Source organism: Microcebus murinus, chromosome 2 (genome assembly GCF_040939455.1).
Source record: "Microcebus murinus isolate Inina chromosome 2, M.murinus_Inina_mat1.0, whole genome shotgun sequence".
Classification (NCBI taxonomy): Eukaryota; Metazoa; Chordata; class Mammalia; order Primates; family Cheirogaleidae; genus Microcebus; species Microcebus murinus.
This window is the reverse complement of record NC_134105.1, coordinates 124,467,863-124,483,455: the sequence shown is the minus strand read 5'-3', so window position 1 is coordinate 124,483,455 and position 15,593 is coordinate 124,467,863. Positions and strand designations below refer to the sequence as shown.

Here is a 15,593-nt window from a genome sequence, read left to right as displayed (position 1 = left end):
AAGGAGATGTAACGGTCTGTCTTTGCTTTAAAACACCAGTCCGCATGGCCTGTGAGCAGGTGTCAAGACGACCAGAGTCAATGTTAGTGGCACCATGGAATCAACAGTCCAACTTTTCTGCTATTTATTTACAATTAAAGATGAGTCCTTTTTCATGGTATTTTATTCCCACTGAAGGCTTTTTATTAAGACCTTGTTCCTTTGAACGCATGTGGGACACAACATATTGTCCTCAAGATGCGGGGGTGGAAAGTTGCAGGCAGGAAGCAAGAAGTGTGCCCTCACTCTGTCTCCCATCTTTTCCGGAACCCAGGCCTGTCCAGCATGAAACTGGAGGCGAACCCAACCATCTGTGTCTGCAGGGAGACTTCTCCCATGGACCACATACCACCTGACATCACAGTTCTCCTGTGGAGATTCCACTGCCTCCATGGATGACCCAGCCCTGGCTGCAGTTCTCGCCCAGGAAGCCAACACAGCCTCCGGGCAGAAGTTGTCACCACAACTGTATTAACTCCCTCAAGAAGAGAGGCAGACTCTGGGGCAGGGAACCCCTCCTCAGGGGGAGGACATACTGCAGGAAGATCAGTCCCCTCACAGCACAGCCTTTGCCCTGAACTTTTCAGGGACATTTCCTTCTTCTCTACATTTGATTTTCTTTTTGATGATATCGGGATCTTGGCCTCCTTGGCTGTGGAAGGAATATCCTTTTGATTTGGATACGCATATTCACTCAGTCGTCTATATACCTCCAATTTCTGGCCTTTGCTGCTCAGCTTTAATTGCTGGCACCAGGCCCGTACAATGTAAGCAGATTCACTGGTGGCAGTTTGGTGGGTAAGGGAGGAATTGGTATCTTCTTCCAGGTTTGGGGTCGTCATTGCATTCTGCCGCCTTCTTTGGGCAGGACTCTTCGTTATGCTTGGCAGACCTTTTTCGTTTGGTCCCCTTCTTTACTGAGGTTCCCGGCAACACTGTGCTCTGTTGATTGGCAGCCTGCTGATCGCCTCCAGTTTCTGCCTGCTCTTGTTCAGATTCGGAATGTCCACATTCCTCCCTGGACTTCTCTGTGGAGTTCCACTCCTTGCCTCTTGCGTTCTCCATACTCGGAAAGAAGTGGAGGTTGAATAAAAAGAAAAAAAATCTGAATCCTTGCTTTTAACCATTTCAGTTATGACAACTAATGAGGGCAGAGGCTAGAATTCTAAGCTACTTCCATGGACATAATGTTTCCTGAAGGTAGGGGTGGGTCACAGAAGAAGGTAGCTGGAACTATTTCAAAAGCCAGCTCCATGGTCCTCTTCTCACTGCCATCCAGAAGTTGTGGGATGTTCAACCTCATTTATGTTAAATATCATTTAGTAATTCTACTTGCCAATCAGCAGTGACCTTGAAATTACAATTTAATTTATAAATATAAATTGTGCTTCTTTTATTTTCTAGTCTTTTTTTAAATTTCAGCATATTATGGGGTTACAAATGTTAAGGTTACGTATATTGCCCATGCTTCCCCTCCCTCTTTGAGTCAGAGCTTCAAGTGTGACCATCCCCTAGATGGTTCACATCTCACTCATTATGTATATATATACCCATCTCCTCCTCCCCCCTCCACCTGCCCGGCACCTGATAAATGTTATTCCTATGTGTCCACTTAAGTGTTGATCAGTTAATACCAATTTGCTGGTGAGTACATGTCGTACTTGTTTTCCATTCTTGGGATATTTCACTTAGTAGAATGTGTTCCAGCTGTATCCAGGAAAATACAAGAGGTGCTGTATCACCATTGTTTCTTAAAGCTGAGTAGTACTCCATGGTATACATATACCACATTTTATTAATCCACTCATGAATTGATGGGCACCCGGGTTGTTTCCACAGCTTTGCAATTGCGAATTGTGCTGCTATAAACATTCAAGTGCAGGTGTCTTTTTTGTAGAATGTCATTTGATCTTTTGGGTAGATGCCCAGTAGTGGAATTGCTGGATCAAATGGTAGATCTACTTGTATCGCTTTAAGGTATCTCCATATTGCTTTCCACAGAGGTTGAACTAGTTTGCAGTCCCACCAGCAGTGTAGGAGTGTTCCTATCTCTCCGCATCCACGCCAATATTTATTGTTTGGGGACTTTTTGATAAAGGCCATTCTTACTGGAGATAAGTGATACCTCATTGCAGTTTTGATTTGCATTTCCCTGATGATTAGAGATGTTGAGCATTTTTTCATATGTTTGTTGGCCATTATTCTGTATTCTTTTGAAAAATTTCTGTTCATGTCCTTTGCCCACTTTTTGATAGAGTTGTTTGATTTTTCCTTGCTGATTTTCCTGAGTTCTAAATAGATTCTAGTTATCAGCCCTTGATCGGATGTGTAGCTTGTGAATGAAAATTTTCTCCCATCCTGTGAGTTGTCTGTTTGCTCTCTTGACAGTTTCTTTGGGTGTGCAGAAGCTTTTGAATTTGATCAGGTCCCATTTATTTATTTTTATTGATGCTATGATTGCCTTTGGGGACTTCCTCATAAATTCTTTGCCTGGGCCAATGTCTAGAAGAGTATTTCCAATGTTTTCCTCTAGAATCCTAATAGTTTCACACCTAAGGTTCAAGTCTGTTACCTAGCATGAGTTGATTTTTGTGAGAGGTGAAAGGTGTGGGTCTTGTTTCAGTCTTCTACATGTAGGTACCCAGTTTTCCCAGCACCATTTATCGAATAAGGATTCTTTTCCCCAGTGTATGTTTTTGTCTGCATTGTCGAAGATTAGTTGGCTATATGAGGATGGTTTTATATCTGAGATCTCTGTTATGTTCCACTGGTCAATGTCCCTGGTCTTGTGCCAATCCCAATCTGTTTTAATTATTATAGCCTTATAGTATATTTTCAAGTCTGGTAAACTGATAACTTCCATTTTGCTTTTATCGCCTAGGATTGCTTTTGCTACACGAGGTCATCTCTGGTTCCATACAAAGCGTAAAATTATTTTTTCTATATCTGTGAAAAATGATGATGGTATTTTGAGAGGGATAGCGTTGACTCTGTAGGCCACTTTGGGTAGTATAGACATTTTAACAATGTTGATTCTGCCGACCCATGAGCATGGTATGGTCTTCTACCTGTTTACATCCTCTGCTATTTCCTTCTTCAGTGTTTCATAGTTTTCCCTGTAGAGGTCTTTTACCTCCTTAGTTAAATATATTCCTAGGTACTTTTCTTTGTTGCTATTTTGAAGGGAATTGAGTCTTTGATTTGGTTCTCACTTTGACCTTTGGCATATATGAATGCCTCTGATTTGTGTGTATTGATTTTGTATCCTGAGACTTTACTTAATTCATTTATCAATTCAAGGAAGCTTTTGTTTGCATCCTTGGGGTTTTCTAGGTATAATATCATATCAGCAGCAAAGAGTGAGAGTTTGATGTCTTCTGCTCCCATTTGGACGCCCTTAATTGTGCTCTCTTGTCTGATTGCTGTAGCGAGGACCTCCAGCACTATGTTGAATAGAAGTGGAGATAGTGGGCAACCTTGCCTTGTTCCAGTTCTAAGTGGAGATGCTTTCAATTTTTCCCCATTCAGTATAAATTGGCTGTGGGTTTGTCATATATGGCTTGTATCATTTTTAGGTAAGCCCCGTCTATGCCTATTTTGTTAAACGTTCTTATCATAAAAGGCTGTTGACTTTTGTCAAATGCTTTTTCTAAATCTATTTAGAGGATCATATGGTCTTTGTTTTTGCTTCTGTTTATATGGTGAATTACATTTATAGATTTGGATGTTGAACCCTCCCTGCATCCCTGGGAGCAAGCCCACTTGGTTGTGATGGATTATTTTCTTGACAAGTACCTAGATTCGAATAGCTAGAATTTTGTTCAGAATTTTTGCATCTATATTCATAAGGGATATTGGTCTGTAGTTTTCTTTTTTTGTTGCATCCTTTCATGGTTTTAGTATCAGGGTTATGTTCACTTCATAAAATGTGTTAGGGAGGATTCCATCCTTCTCGATGTTATGGAATAATTTCTGCAGGATAGGTACCAGATCTTTGTAGGTATGGTAAAATTCGGGTGTGAAACCATCTGGTCTGGGACTTTCCTTTTTAGGAAGGTTTTTTATTGCTGTTTCAATTTCAGTACTTGATATTGGTCTGTTCAGGAATTCCATTTCTTCTTGGATGAGCCTAGGGAGGCTGTGTGTTTCTAAAAATTTGTCCATTTCCTCCTCATTTTCCAGTTTGTGTGCATAAAGGTTTTTGCAGTATTCATAAATTATATCTTGTATCTCCATGGCATCAGTTGTAATTTCTCCTTTATTGTTCCTGATGGAGCTTATTCGAAATTTTTCTTTTTTGCTTTTCATTAGTCTAGCCAAAGGCATATCAATTTTGTTTATTTCAGACAACCAACTTTTTGTTTTATTAATCTTCTGTATAGTTTCCCTGTTGTCAGTTTCATTTAATTCTGGTTTGATCTTAATGATTTCACTTCTTCTGCTGGGTTTGGGGTCAGTCTGTTCTTCTTTTTCCAGCTCTTTGAGTTGATTCAATAGGTTGTCTATTTGTGATCTTTTCGACTTTTTGATATAGGCATTTATGGAAATAAACTTTCCTCTCAGGACTGCTTTAGCTGTGTCCCACAGGTTTTGATAACTTGTGTCTCCTTTGTCATTTAGTTCAAAGAATCTTTTGATTTCCATCTTGACTTCCTCATTTATGAAGTGATCATTGAGCAGAAGGTTGTTTAGTTTCGATGATTTTGGGTAGAAATGAGAGTTCCTGTTAGGGTTGATTTCTACTTTTATTCCACTGTGATCTGAAAAGATACATGGTATAATTTCTATTTTTAAAATTTTTTTGAGATATGCTTTGTGTCCTAGGATATGGTCAATCTTAGAGAATGTCCCATGAGCTGATGAGAAGAACGTATATTCAGGTTTTGGGGTAGGATGTCCTATATGTCAGTTAGGCCCATTTGTTCTAGAGTTTTGTTTAACTCCATTATTTCTTTGTTAATTTTCTGTTTGGAGGATATGTCCTATGCTGTCAGGGGGGTGTTAAAGTCTCTGGCTATTATGGTGTTGTTGTTTATCCTTTGTTTAGATCAAGTAGAGTTTGCTTTATGAATCTGGGTGCACCTAAGTTGGCTGCATACATATTTAGAATTGTTTTGTCTTCTTGTTGAACTGTACCCTTCACCATTATATTGTGACCTTCTTTGTCTTTTATTACCTTTGTCAATTTAAAAACTAGGTTATCTGAAATCAAAACTGCCATGCCAGCTTCCTTTTGGCTTCTGTTTGCTTGGAATATTATTCTCCACCCCTTTACTTTTAGTCTAAATGCATCCTTGCAGGTTAGATGTATTTCCTGAAGGAAGAATATACTTGGCTTGTGTTTTTTTAATCCATTTGGCCAGCCTATGTCTCTTGAGTGGGGAGTTCAAGCTATTCACATTTATTGAGATAACTGATAGGTGGGGCAGATTTCTGTTCATTCTGATGGATTGAACTTTGTTGCTTTGTTTTCTCTCTTGAGCCATTGTGGTATCTGGCCTTTGATCTTTAGCTTCTGAGTGGATTCACATTTGTGAGTGTTTATTGTGCTGATCCGTGGGTAACACTGTTTTGAGTACTTCTTGGAGGGCTGGTCTTGTCTTGGTGAATTCCCTCAGTCTTTGCTTATCTGAGAATGTCTTGATTTCTCCTTCATATACAAAACTTAGTTTTGCAGTTTACAACATTCTAGGCTGGGCATTATTCTATTTCAGAAGAGTGAGAATGAGGCCCCAATCTCTCCTTGCTTGTATAGTTTCAGTAGAGAAGTCTGGCATTATTTGGATTGGCTTTCCTTTGTATGTTACTTGCTTCTTTTGCCTTACAGCTTGTAGGAGGGCCTCTTTAGTTGATATTTTGGTCAGTCTGATGACTGCATGTCATGATGTCTTTCTGTTTGCATTGAATCTCCCAGGAGTCCTTTTTTTTTTGAAGCAGGGTTTCACTTTGTTGCCCAGGCTACAGTGAGTGCCATGGCATCAGCCTAGCTCACAGCAACCTCAAACTCCTGGGCTCAAGCAATCCTACTGCCTCAGCCTCCTGAGTAGCTGGGATTACAGGCATGCGCCACCATGCTCGGCTAATTTTCTATATATATATTAGTTGGCCAATTAATTTCTTTCTATTTATAGTAGAGACGGGGTCTCGCTCTTGCTCAGGCTGGTTTGGAACTCCTGACCTTGAGCAATCTACCCGCCTCGGACTCCCAGAGTGCTAGGATTACAGGCTTGAGCCACTGCATCCTGCCATCCCGGGGGTCCTTTGAGCTTCTTGTACTTGGATATCTCGATTTTTAGCAAGGCCTGGGAAATTTTCCTCTATTATATCTTCAAATAACATATCCAACCCTTGTGTATTTTTTTCTTCCCCTTCTGGAATCCTATAACCCTCACATTAGGTTTCTTCACAAAATCCCACATTTCTGGTAGGCTTTGCTCTTTTCTCTTATTTCTCTGCTCTACCTCTGTGACTGACTTATTTAATTAGAAGGTGTTATCTTCAATCTCTGAGATTCTTTCTTCTGTTTGATCTACCCTGTTCTTGAGGCTTTCCACTGTGTTTTGTAGTTCCCTGAATAGATCCTTTATTTCCAGGAGTTTGGTTTGACTTTTCTTTATTATTTCAATTTCTTTAGTGAATTTTTCTTCCAGGTCCTGGATTTTTTTTTTTTTTGTGGTTTCTTTGTGTTGGTTATCCATTTTTTCTTGCAAGTCATTGAATTTTCTTACAATCCATGTTTGAAATTTTTCTTCTGTCATTTTAGTGTTCTGATTTGGGTTGATGTTCATTTATAAAGGGCTGGTGTTCCTCTTTGGAGGTGTACTTTCAGTTTGAGCCTTCATACTTCCAGAGTTCTTTCACTGATTTCTTCCCATCTAGATCAGTTATTGCTTCTTACCTTTAGATTTTCATTTGGATAATGGCACATCCTGTTTAGTCTCTGAGCCAGTAGGTGGTGTTTGTGGGTGATATTCGACCATACCATGTATGATGAGTCAGTATATGCACTTAAAGGGTGTTCAGAGTGACCTCCCTGTCAGTAGGTGTTGCTTGCTGGGAGGAGCTTGTTGCAGTGTTGTTTTTGTGTCCTGTAACCAGCTCTTGTTCCCCTGGAGAGGCACTCTAGTGCCTCGTGTGGTGAGTGGGGCCCTGGGACTTCAGGTGTGTCCTTATTCTCCACCTCAGTGGGGGCGGGTCCAGGATTGAGTCTGCGTGGAGCTGGGTTGAATAAGCCTGCCCTCAAGCTCGACAAATGCAGTTAGCCGGGGTCAAAGGTCTTTTCTCTGCTTCTGGGCAAAGCTGTCAGGGAGGGGCTGGAATGGCCCCGCTCAGTCAGAAAGTCTGCGTGTGGGGGTGGGGCCGTCTGAGACCCGCCTCTGGAGCGGGCCTTGCTCCTTTCCACCCTCCCCAACTCCACAGCTTTCCTGGGCCTCTGCCAGCAGATATGACCTCAGGCCACCGGGTCCCCCCCCAGCTGTGATACAGGCCAGGAGGTTCCCTGTGCAGGGACGCAGCCTAGGCTGGGCGCACGGCCCTCCTGTGGGAGGAGGGTTGGAGGGTGGCCGTCAAGCACGCTGATCTGCCCCTGAAGGCACACACACCTCAGTAGGCTCATTCACAAATATCCCATCTGTGCCTGGGGCAATGTGAGACCTGGGTGCATAGGATCTGGTCTGCAGGTCTGACCTCTGGGGCCTGGAACTCAATCCCTGACCCCACCAGGGAGAGGAGTGCCAGTCCCAATTCACCCACAGGGAGCCCAAGCTGGGTCAATGTCTCTCAGCCTCAGGATCTGCCCCGTTCTCCTGGGGTCACCGGGCCAGCAGCACCTGGGAGGGCTGGCGGGTGGGGAGCTCACCGTCTGAGTTCCCCTCAGTCAGCTGTAGGGCCCCAAATGGAAAGGTCCCGTTCCCTGGAGATGCCTCCGGCTGGTGGCTATATTGTCTCTTTTGGCAGCCACGGATAGGGACGGGGGAGGGGAGAAGGAGGCAATATGGCGCCTGCCGCGAGGCTCATGTCTGTGCACACGGAGGTGCCCATGGGAGTTGGGAGCCTGGTGCCGCGTCTGCTACCGGCTTACCGCTTGCTTGTGGTGGCCGTCTCTGGGCTGGTGTCCGCAGGTCTCTCCACCCGCTGGGGAGCCCACCAGCAGTCCAAGATGCATTGGAGGGAAAAGTTAACTGCTCCACCTACCCTTGCCGCTGGTCTCCAGGCTGCTCCGGAGGTCTCTGCTTCAAGTTCTCCTCCACAATCTCCTCCCGTGGAGTCTCTCGTGGTCTCAGGTACCCTCCTTCCGTCCTCATCCGATGTATGCTTGTCTGCTAGCTCCTTTCTTCTAATTTCTTTAGAATCTGTCTTTTCTGCAGAGACACTCTGGCTGGTCGTTTTTCTCCTCCGCCATCTTGCTCCGCCTCCCCTAAATTGTGTTTCTAAATGAAGCACAAGTATTACAGCTAACTAGGTTGGAGTCAGGACTTGGCAGGCTCTCTTGAACCTTTTAAAGTCAGATTGGCTTTTCTCAAAGACAATACATAATTCACATTTAAATGGGCCCAACACAGTGACTGAGAAACAGTAGATGCTCAGTGTTCATTTCCATTAGTAAAAATAGCATCTTAGATTATCCTAGGAGAGAAATGATAGTTGCTTCAAATGATTGTAACACTAGTCTTACAAATGTCACTAAGTGGAATTTAGTCCACTAAGTGGACACGCGCATCGGACGGTCGTCTGAGAGCCTCCTCCCTCTCCAGCTTCAGGATCAAGGGCCAGCAGAGGCTGTGGGTGGTGGGGGGAGATCAGGCTGTCTGTACCTCCTCACTCCCCTAAAAGCTTTCCCTTCACCATTTCAGCATTGCTGTTGTCCTCTTGAGATAGCTTTCCTTTTCTGTCCCTGGAAAGTGTAGTGTCAGGGCAAAGTACACGAGTGATACCCCCAGACTGCTTGGGCTCAAATTCCAGCGCTGCCAAAGCACAGTTATGTGAACCTGGCCATGTTATTCAGTCTCTCTTAGCCTCTGTTTTCTCATCTGCAAAATGGTCTAATACCAGTGACTATTCCACGGGATTGTTATGAATAGTGCATGCGATTAATGCATTGTTGTGGTGCTTACTGTTAGAGTGGTTCCCATGGACCAGGCTTTACCTGTTTAAAGTTGTTGGAGAGAGAGAGCAGTGCTGGATGAGGCAGTCCTCCCTTAGGGATGGGCCCTCCATGCATACCATCTCAGGAGTTCTGGTGTGTCCATTTGTTTAGCAGGAATATCATATTCCCTCCACTGGAATATACATTGTGTGAGGTTAGGAATTTTGTCTATCTTAACTGCTATATTCCCAAAGTCTAGAATGGTGCTAGATATATATCAGGGGCTCAATAAATATGTGTTGAATGAATGAAAGAACATTGTTTAAAGGGCACCAGACTGTCACTGCTCATAAACTTGAAGTCAGCGGCCCTGGATGTGGAGTGGAAGGATCATGTCTGGCAGCTGCATGAGCAAGCAGCAGCATCCAGAGAGGAACGGGGACCAAAGGGGTTCAGAGACCCCTGGGGGCACAGGAAAAGAGGAAGAGGCAGCTGGTGAGGAAGACCTCACTCGCACATCCCAGACAGGCCAGGTCTCCAAGGTGAAGTTTACACCTAATGACCACACCCTCTGCTAGCACCGGAGTCTGCCCGCGCTGCTAAAACAGCCTGACCCAGACAACCAGAGCCTCTCTCTGCTCAGCTCATTTTGCTGAGGTCTGCTCTGCCCACCTATAGTTGGGCCCTAACCAGCCAGAGACTAGATGAGACTAAATTTTCTCTTAATGGAAAGACAGGGAGGGTCTGTTTCTCTAAGGTCTGCATTTAGCAGGAAGGAAAAAAATATACAAAATCCATTAGTGACAAGGACTTCATGGAGGCCAGCAGATATTAGCTGCCACTGACTTCCCACAGAAAGCAGAAAACAATCAAGTGAGCATTTCCCTCATTACTGAACTTCAATTCTCCTGAAGTTTGGGAGATCAGGGGAGTTATTAACGCTATATAAACACAGTAACCAAGATAGTAATAATAACATGGACTATAAGTGAGCTCAATTATTATTCTAGCTTAGAGGCAAAGCAAAAATCAACACTATTCCAAATGCACTCATTTCAGTTGTTGGTTTTTCAAACATTGACTCAGCACTTACTTTGAGTTAGGCCCCGTGCTAGGGCCCTCGAGCCCTAGAGTTCCTGGGGCAGCCTCCCACTGCCCCTGTGCTGACACTTGGGGTCCCACAGAACAGCTCTGACCCCCAGCACTGACTTGCCCCTTTAGTCCAGTTGGGGTGGGGCCCAGACACCTCACCATCTCTTCCACTGCCCCATTCTCTCCTCTTTCTTTTTGGGTCTCCCTGCACAAAGCAAAACAACATCCCACCCTACTCCAAACACCGCACTTCTGCCTCTTTCATTTGGCCAGCAAACATGAAGTTCCATCCATACAAGCTCATATAAGTAGCTACTTTGGAAAAGTGGTATTTGCATCATGGCAGACAAATCTGAAGCTTAGACACTGAACTACTATTTGGTGATTGAATGAATGGATCTCTATTAATTATGTTCCAACAGCCTCGAATATCACAAACCCATTCGTCCTTCTGTCTTACACACAGAAGAGGTCCAGTGTCTAAATTTGCTTTCTTCTTAACCATTTAAATGGATTCTCTCAAGTGCCATCAAATCTTTCTTGGGACACAGTGACCTTCACAGAGGATTCCAGGAGCAGACACAGCACGGCTCTATATAAAGCAGAACAATATTCATTGTTTTGTTTCAACTTATATTTTCTTTTTTTTTTTTTTGAGACAGAGTCTCGCTTTGTTGCCCAGGCTAGAGTGAGTGCCGTGGCGTCAGCCTAGCTCACAGCAACCTCAAACTACTGGGCTCAAGGGATCCTCCTGCCTCAGCCTCCCAAGTAGCTGGGACTACAGGCATGTGCCACCATGCCCGGCTAATTTTTTGTATATATTAGTTGGCCAATTAATTTCTTTCTATTTATAGTAGAGACGGGGTCTCGCTCTTGCTCAGGCTGGTTTCGAACTCCTGACCTCGAGCAATCCGCCCGCCTCGGCCTCCCAGAGAGCTAGGATTACAGGCGTGAGCCACCGCGCCCAGCCTCAACTTATATTTTCAATGATTTGTTTCTTTTCCCTCCCTCCCTCCCTCCCTCCCTCCCTCCCTCCCTCCCTTCCTTCCTTCCTTCCTTCCTTCCTTCCTTCTTTCTTTCTTTCTTTCTTTTCTTTTTTTTTTGACAGAGTCTCACTCTGTTGCCCAGGCCAGAGTGAGTGCTGTGGTGTCAGCCTAGCTCACAGCAACCTCAAACTCCTGGGCTCAAGCGATCCTCCTGCCTCAGCCTCCTGAGTAGCTGGGACTATAGGCATGTGCCACCATGCCTGGCTAACTTTCTATATATATCAGTTGGCCAATTAATTTCTTTCTATTTATAGTAGAGACGGAGTCTTCCTCTTGCTCAGGCTGGTTTCGAACTCCTGACCTTGAGCGATCTGCCCACCTCGGTCTCCTATAGAGTGCTAGGATTGCAGGCCATGAGCCACCGCGCTAGGCCCAATGATTTGTTTCTTTTCTGCCAACTAACACAACCTGGCAGGATTTTCATTCAATCATTCTACAAAAATATGTTGAGAATTCATTCTATGCCAAACACTGCGCTAGGGGCTGGTATACAAAAGTGAACAAAACATGGTATAAACTCAGCCTTTGAAAAATCATACAACTCACAGTGCAGTGCAGTAAGTGCTAGGGTGGGGGTGGAGTGGGGCAGGCAGGGCAGTGGCCTAAGGGGGAACATCGGGGTGACACCTAACCCAGGCTTCATTTTTTAACCTTTTTATTTTGGAAACTTCCAAACATATGAATATCGAGAGGATGTACAATGAGCTCTCATGTATCCATCATCCAGCTTCAACAATGTTCAATATTTTGCCATTCTTGTTTCATCTACCTCCTGTTCCCACTTTTTTTGTTGAGTATTTTAAAACAAATCCAGACGTCATGTCATTTCACCAATTTCTGTTTACATCTCTAACAGATAAGACATTTCCTAATCAGTCTTGAAGAGGTTCGGAAAGCTTCCTGGAGGCAGAAGCACCTAAGCTGAGGCCTGGAAACGGAGCCGCCTTGGCGGGAGAGACAGGGGAAAAGTTTCACATGAAAGGAAGTTTGGCAGAGGTCAAAGGAGAGGGGACCACGGTGTGTTCAGCGCCTCCTTACTCACCTGTGGTCAGTGGACCTGCAGAATTGGCACCCCCTGGGAGCTTGTTAGAACTTCAGAACCCAGAGCCCCACCGCAGGCCTGGTGAATCAGAATCTGTTTTATAAAATCGCTTCTCGGCCTTTTGGCTAAGATCAAGTGTAGAATCTGTTTTATAAAAACCCCTGCTGATTTGTTTGCAAATCCAGGTCTGAGAGGCTGGTTGGTTAGGGAACTGCCTGAGGTTCCATGTTGCAGGAGCGAAGAGTGGGGCGTGATAGGGCTAGAGCAGGGCGAGGATATGAAGGCCAGCAAAGTGGAGGCGCACGCTCCACCTTCATCCAATGTCAGGGAAGAACCACTGCAAGTGTTGAGCAGTGGGTGACGGCATCTGATTTGCCTTGAGCCAGGGGCTCCGCTGCAGCGCAAGAGTGGACTGAGGTGGGGGAGACAGGAGCGAGCTAGGCTTTTGTGGCCCTACAAGCTGCAGCGGACGGGCATGAACTCTGGAGCCCAGTGGCCTTGCCCATGGTGTACTTTTACGGTATGTTCAAACCCCAGCTTGGCTTTACCAACTGAGTGGCTGCGACTTGAGGCACAGCTGCTTAACTTTTCCGAGCCTTTCTTTCCTTGTCTGTCTTACACATAGCACCTTCTATTTATGGGACTTTAATCACAGTGTCAACAAAACATGTCTAGAGGGCCGGGCGCAGTGGCTCACTCCTGTAATCCCAGAGCGAGGTCAGGAGTTCGAGACCAGCTTGAGCAAACGCGAGACCCGTCTCTACTAGTAATAGAAAGGTAACTGGACAACTGAAAATATATAAAAAAAATTAGCGGGGCATGGTGGCGCATGCCTGTAGTCCCAGCTACTCGGGAGGCTGAGACAGGAGGATCGCTTGAGCCCAGGAGTTTGAGGTTGCTGTGAGCTAGGCTGATGCCACAGCACTCACTCTAGCCCGGGCTACAGAGTGAGAGTCTCGGAAAAGAAAGAAAGAAGGAAAGAAAGGAGAGGGAGGGAGGGGGAGGGAAGGACGGAAGGAAGGAAGGAAGGAGGGAGGAAGGGAGGAGGGAGGGAGGAAGGAAGGAGGGAGGGAGGAAGGCAGGAGGGAGGGATGGAGGGAGGGAGGTGGGAGGGAGGGAGGGAGGGAGGAAGGGAGGAAGGAAGGAAGGGAGGAAGGAAGGAAGGAAGGAAGGGAGGAAGGAAGGGAGGGAGGGAGGAAGGGAGAAGGGAGGGAGGAAGGGAGAAGGGAGGGAGAAAGGGAGGAAGGAGGGAGGGAGGAAGGGAGGAGGGAGGGAGGGAGGAAGGAAGGAAGGAAGGAAGGAAGGAAGGAAGGAAGGAAGGGAGGGAGGAAGGGAGGGAGGGAGGGAGGAAGGGAGGGAGGGAGGAAGGGAGAAGGGAGGGAGGAAGGGAGAAGGGAGGGAGAAAGGGAGGAAGGAGGGAGGGAGGAAGGGAGGAGGGAGGGAGGGAGGAAGGAAGGAAGGAAGGAAGGAAGGAAGGGAGGAAGGAAGGGAGGGAGGGAGGAAGGGAGAAGGGAGGGAGGAAGGGAGAAGGGAGGGAGGAAGGGAGGAGGGAGGGAGGAAGGGAGGAGGGAAGGAGGGAGGGAGGAAGGGAGGGAGGGAGGAAGGGAGAAGGAAGGGAGGGAGGGAGAAGGGAGGGAGAAAGGGAGGAAGGAGGGAGGGAGGAAGGGAGAAGGGAGGGAGGAAGGGAGAAGGGAGGGAGGAAGGGAGAAGGGAGGGAGGGAGGAAGGAAGGAAGGAAGGAAGGGAGGGAGGGAGGAAGGAAGGAAGGAAGGAAGGAAGGAAGGAAGGAAGGAAGGAAGGAAGGAAGGAAGGAAGGAAGGAAGGAAGGAAGGAAGGAAGGAAGGAAGGAAGGAAGTCTGGAATGGGACCTGATTTTGATAGGTCAGGAATCAGACAGAATCAGAAGCGCCGGGCGGCCTGGCTGCGCCCCGGCCCAGCCTTCCAGACCGCGCGGCGGGCGGCAGAGCCGGCCTGGAGGCGCCCGGCCGCGCTTCGGCTCGCTGCGACCTCGCGGAGGAGCACCCGCCGTCCCGCGCCTCGTCTGGGCGTCGCGCCGGGCACTTGCGGGGCGCCCGCGGGCGCGGAGACGCAGCCGCGCCCCTCAGCCTGCGGAAACCCGGCCGCGCTTCGAGCCGCGCCAGCCCCGCACCCGCCAAGCGCAGACGGCCGGCGGCCTGCGGTCTCTCAGAGCCAGTGCAAGCACAGACCGAGTGTGCCCGGCGGGTCGCGTCCCCAGCGGAGAACGCCTGAGGCGGCCCGATGGGGCCGGCCTCCCCAGGGTCGTGAGCTGCGAGCAGGGACACAGCCGGCCCTCAGCGCGGGCCGCGGCCGGCGGGCGGGCGGGCGGGCGGGCGGGCGGGCGCGGACGCTCCAGGGCCGCCGGCCTCCGGTGTCGCGCGCCGCAGCCCCGCGCACGGCCACGCGGGGGCGCTGTCTTCGCAGGCCGGGCCGCGGACGCTCCAGGGCCGCCGGCCTCCCGCGTCGCGCGCCGCAGCCCCGCGCAGGGCCACGCGGGGGCGCTGTCTTCGCAGGCCGGGCCGCGGGCGGGCGCGGGGCCGCCGGCCTCCCAGCTCCGCGCAGAGGCGGCGGGTTCCGCGACTGCGCAGAACCTGCCGGAGGCCGGGAGCGCGGTCGCCCTTCAGGCCTGAGGGGCGGCGCGGCGGGGTGAGGCGGAAGAGCGGCGGGCTGCGTCCGCAGACACCTTGTTCGCCCGGGCGCCCGGCCCTGCACGATCCCTGCGCAGGCCGGCTCGCCCTCGCGGTTAATTGGGGTCCGAACTGCACAAGCTAAGCCCCGGGAACCTCCCGGCCCGAGCCACAGCGGGCCACTCCTACTGGTCCTGTTCTGAAAGGCCACAGGTGACTCAGCCTCAGGTACGGCTGGAGATCAGGGCCTCAGTCCCGGCCTCAAGAGCGCGGCTCACCCTTCGTGCACCAGGAGGGTGGCAGGTGGTGACACAGTGGCCACCCACCCTGCCAGGCAGGGCGTTGCTGGGGAAAAGCCCCAGAGGTCCAGCCCAGCAAACGCAGGTCTCACCGGCTCCTATACTCTGGGCTCTCCCTCAGCTCAGGTTGTTGCTGGCTCCCGAGGCCTCAGAGATGAGGGCCAGCACTGGCTGCTGGGATAACCCCCGGGCCTAGGCACAGATCTAGGTTTTGTTTTTGTATAAGATCTGAAGCTTAAACAATTCGGAGACCCCTTTATGAATATAAAGTTGCAAATACAAAATTGGGAACCGGCGGGGCGCAGTGGCTCACGCCTGTAACCCTAGCACTCTGGGAGGCCGAGGC

The 15,593-nt window shown here is 48.2% G+C and overlaps 2 pseudogenes; one reads left to right on the top strand and one right to left on the bottom strand.

Annotated features, from left to right (window-relative positions):
• Positions 1-123: 123 nt before the first annotated feature.
• Positions 124-1,104, bottom strand: LOC105875514 (developmental pluripotency-associated protein 4 pseudogene; annotated as a pseudogene).
• An 11,305-nt stretch (positions 1,105-12,409) lies between these two features.
• Positions 12,410-12,521, top strand: LOC142869636 (uncharacterized; annotated as a pseudogene).
• The last annotated feature ends 3,072 nt before the right edge of the window (positions 12,522-15,593 follow it).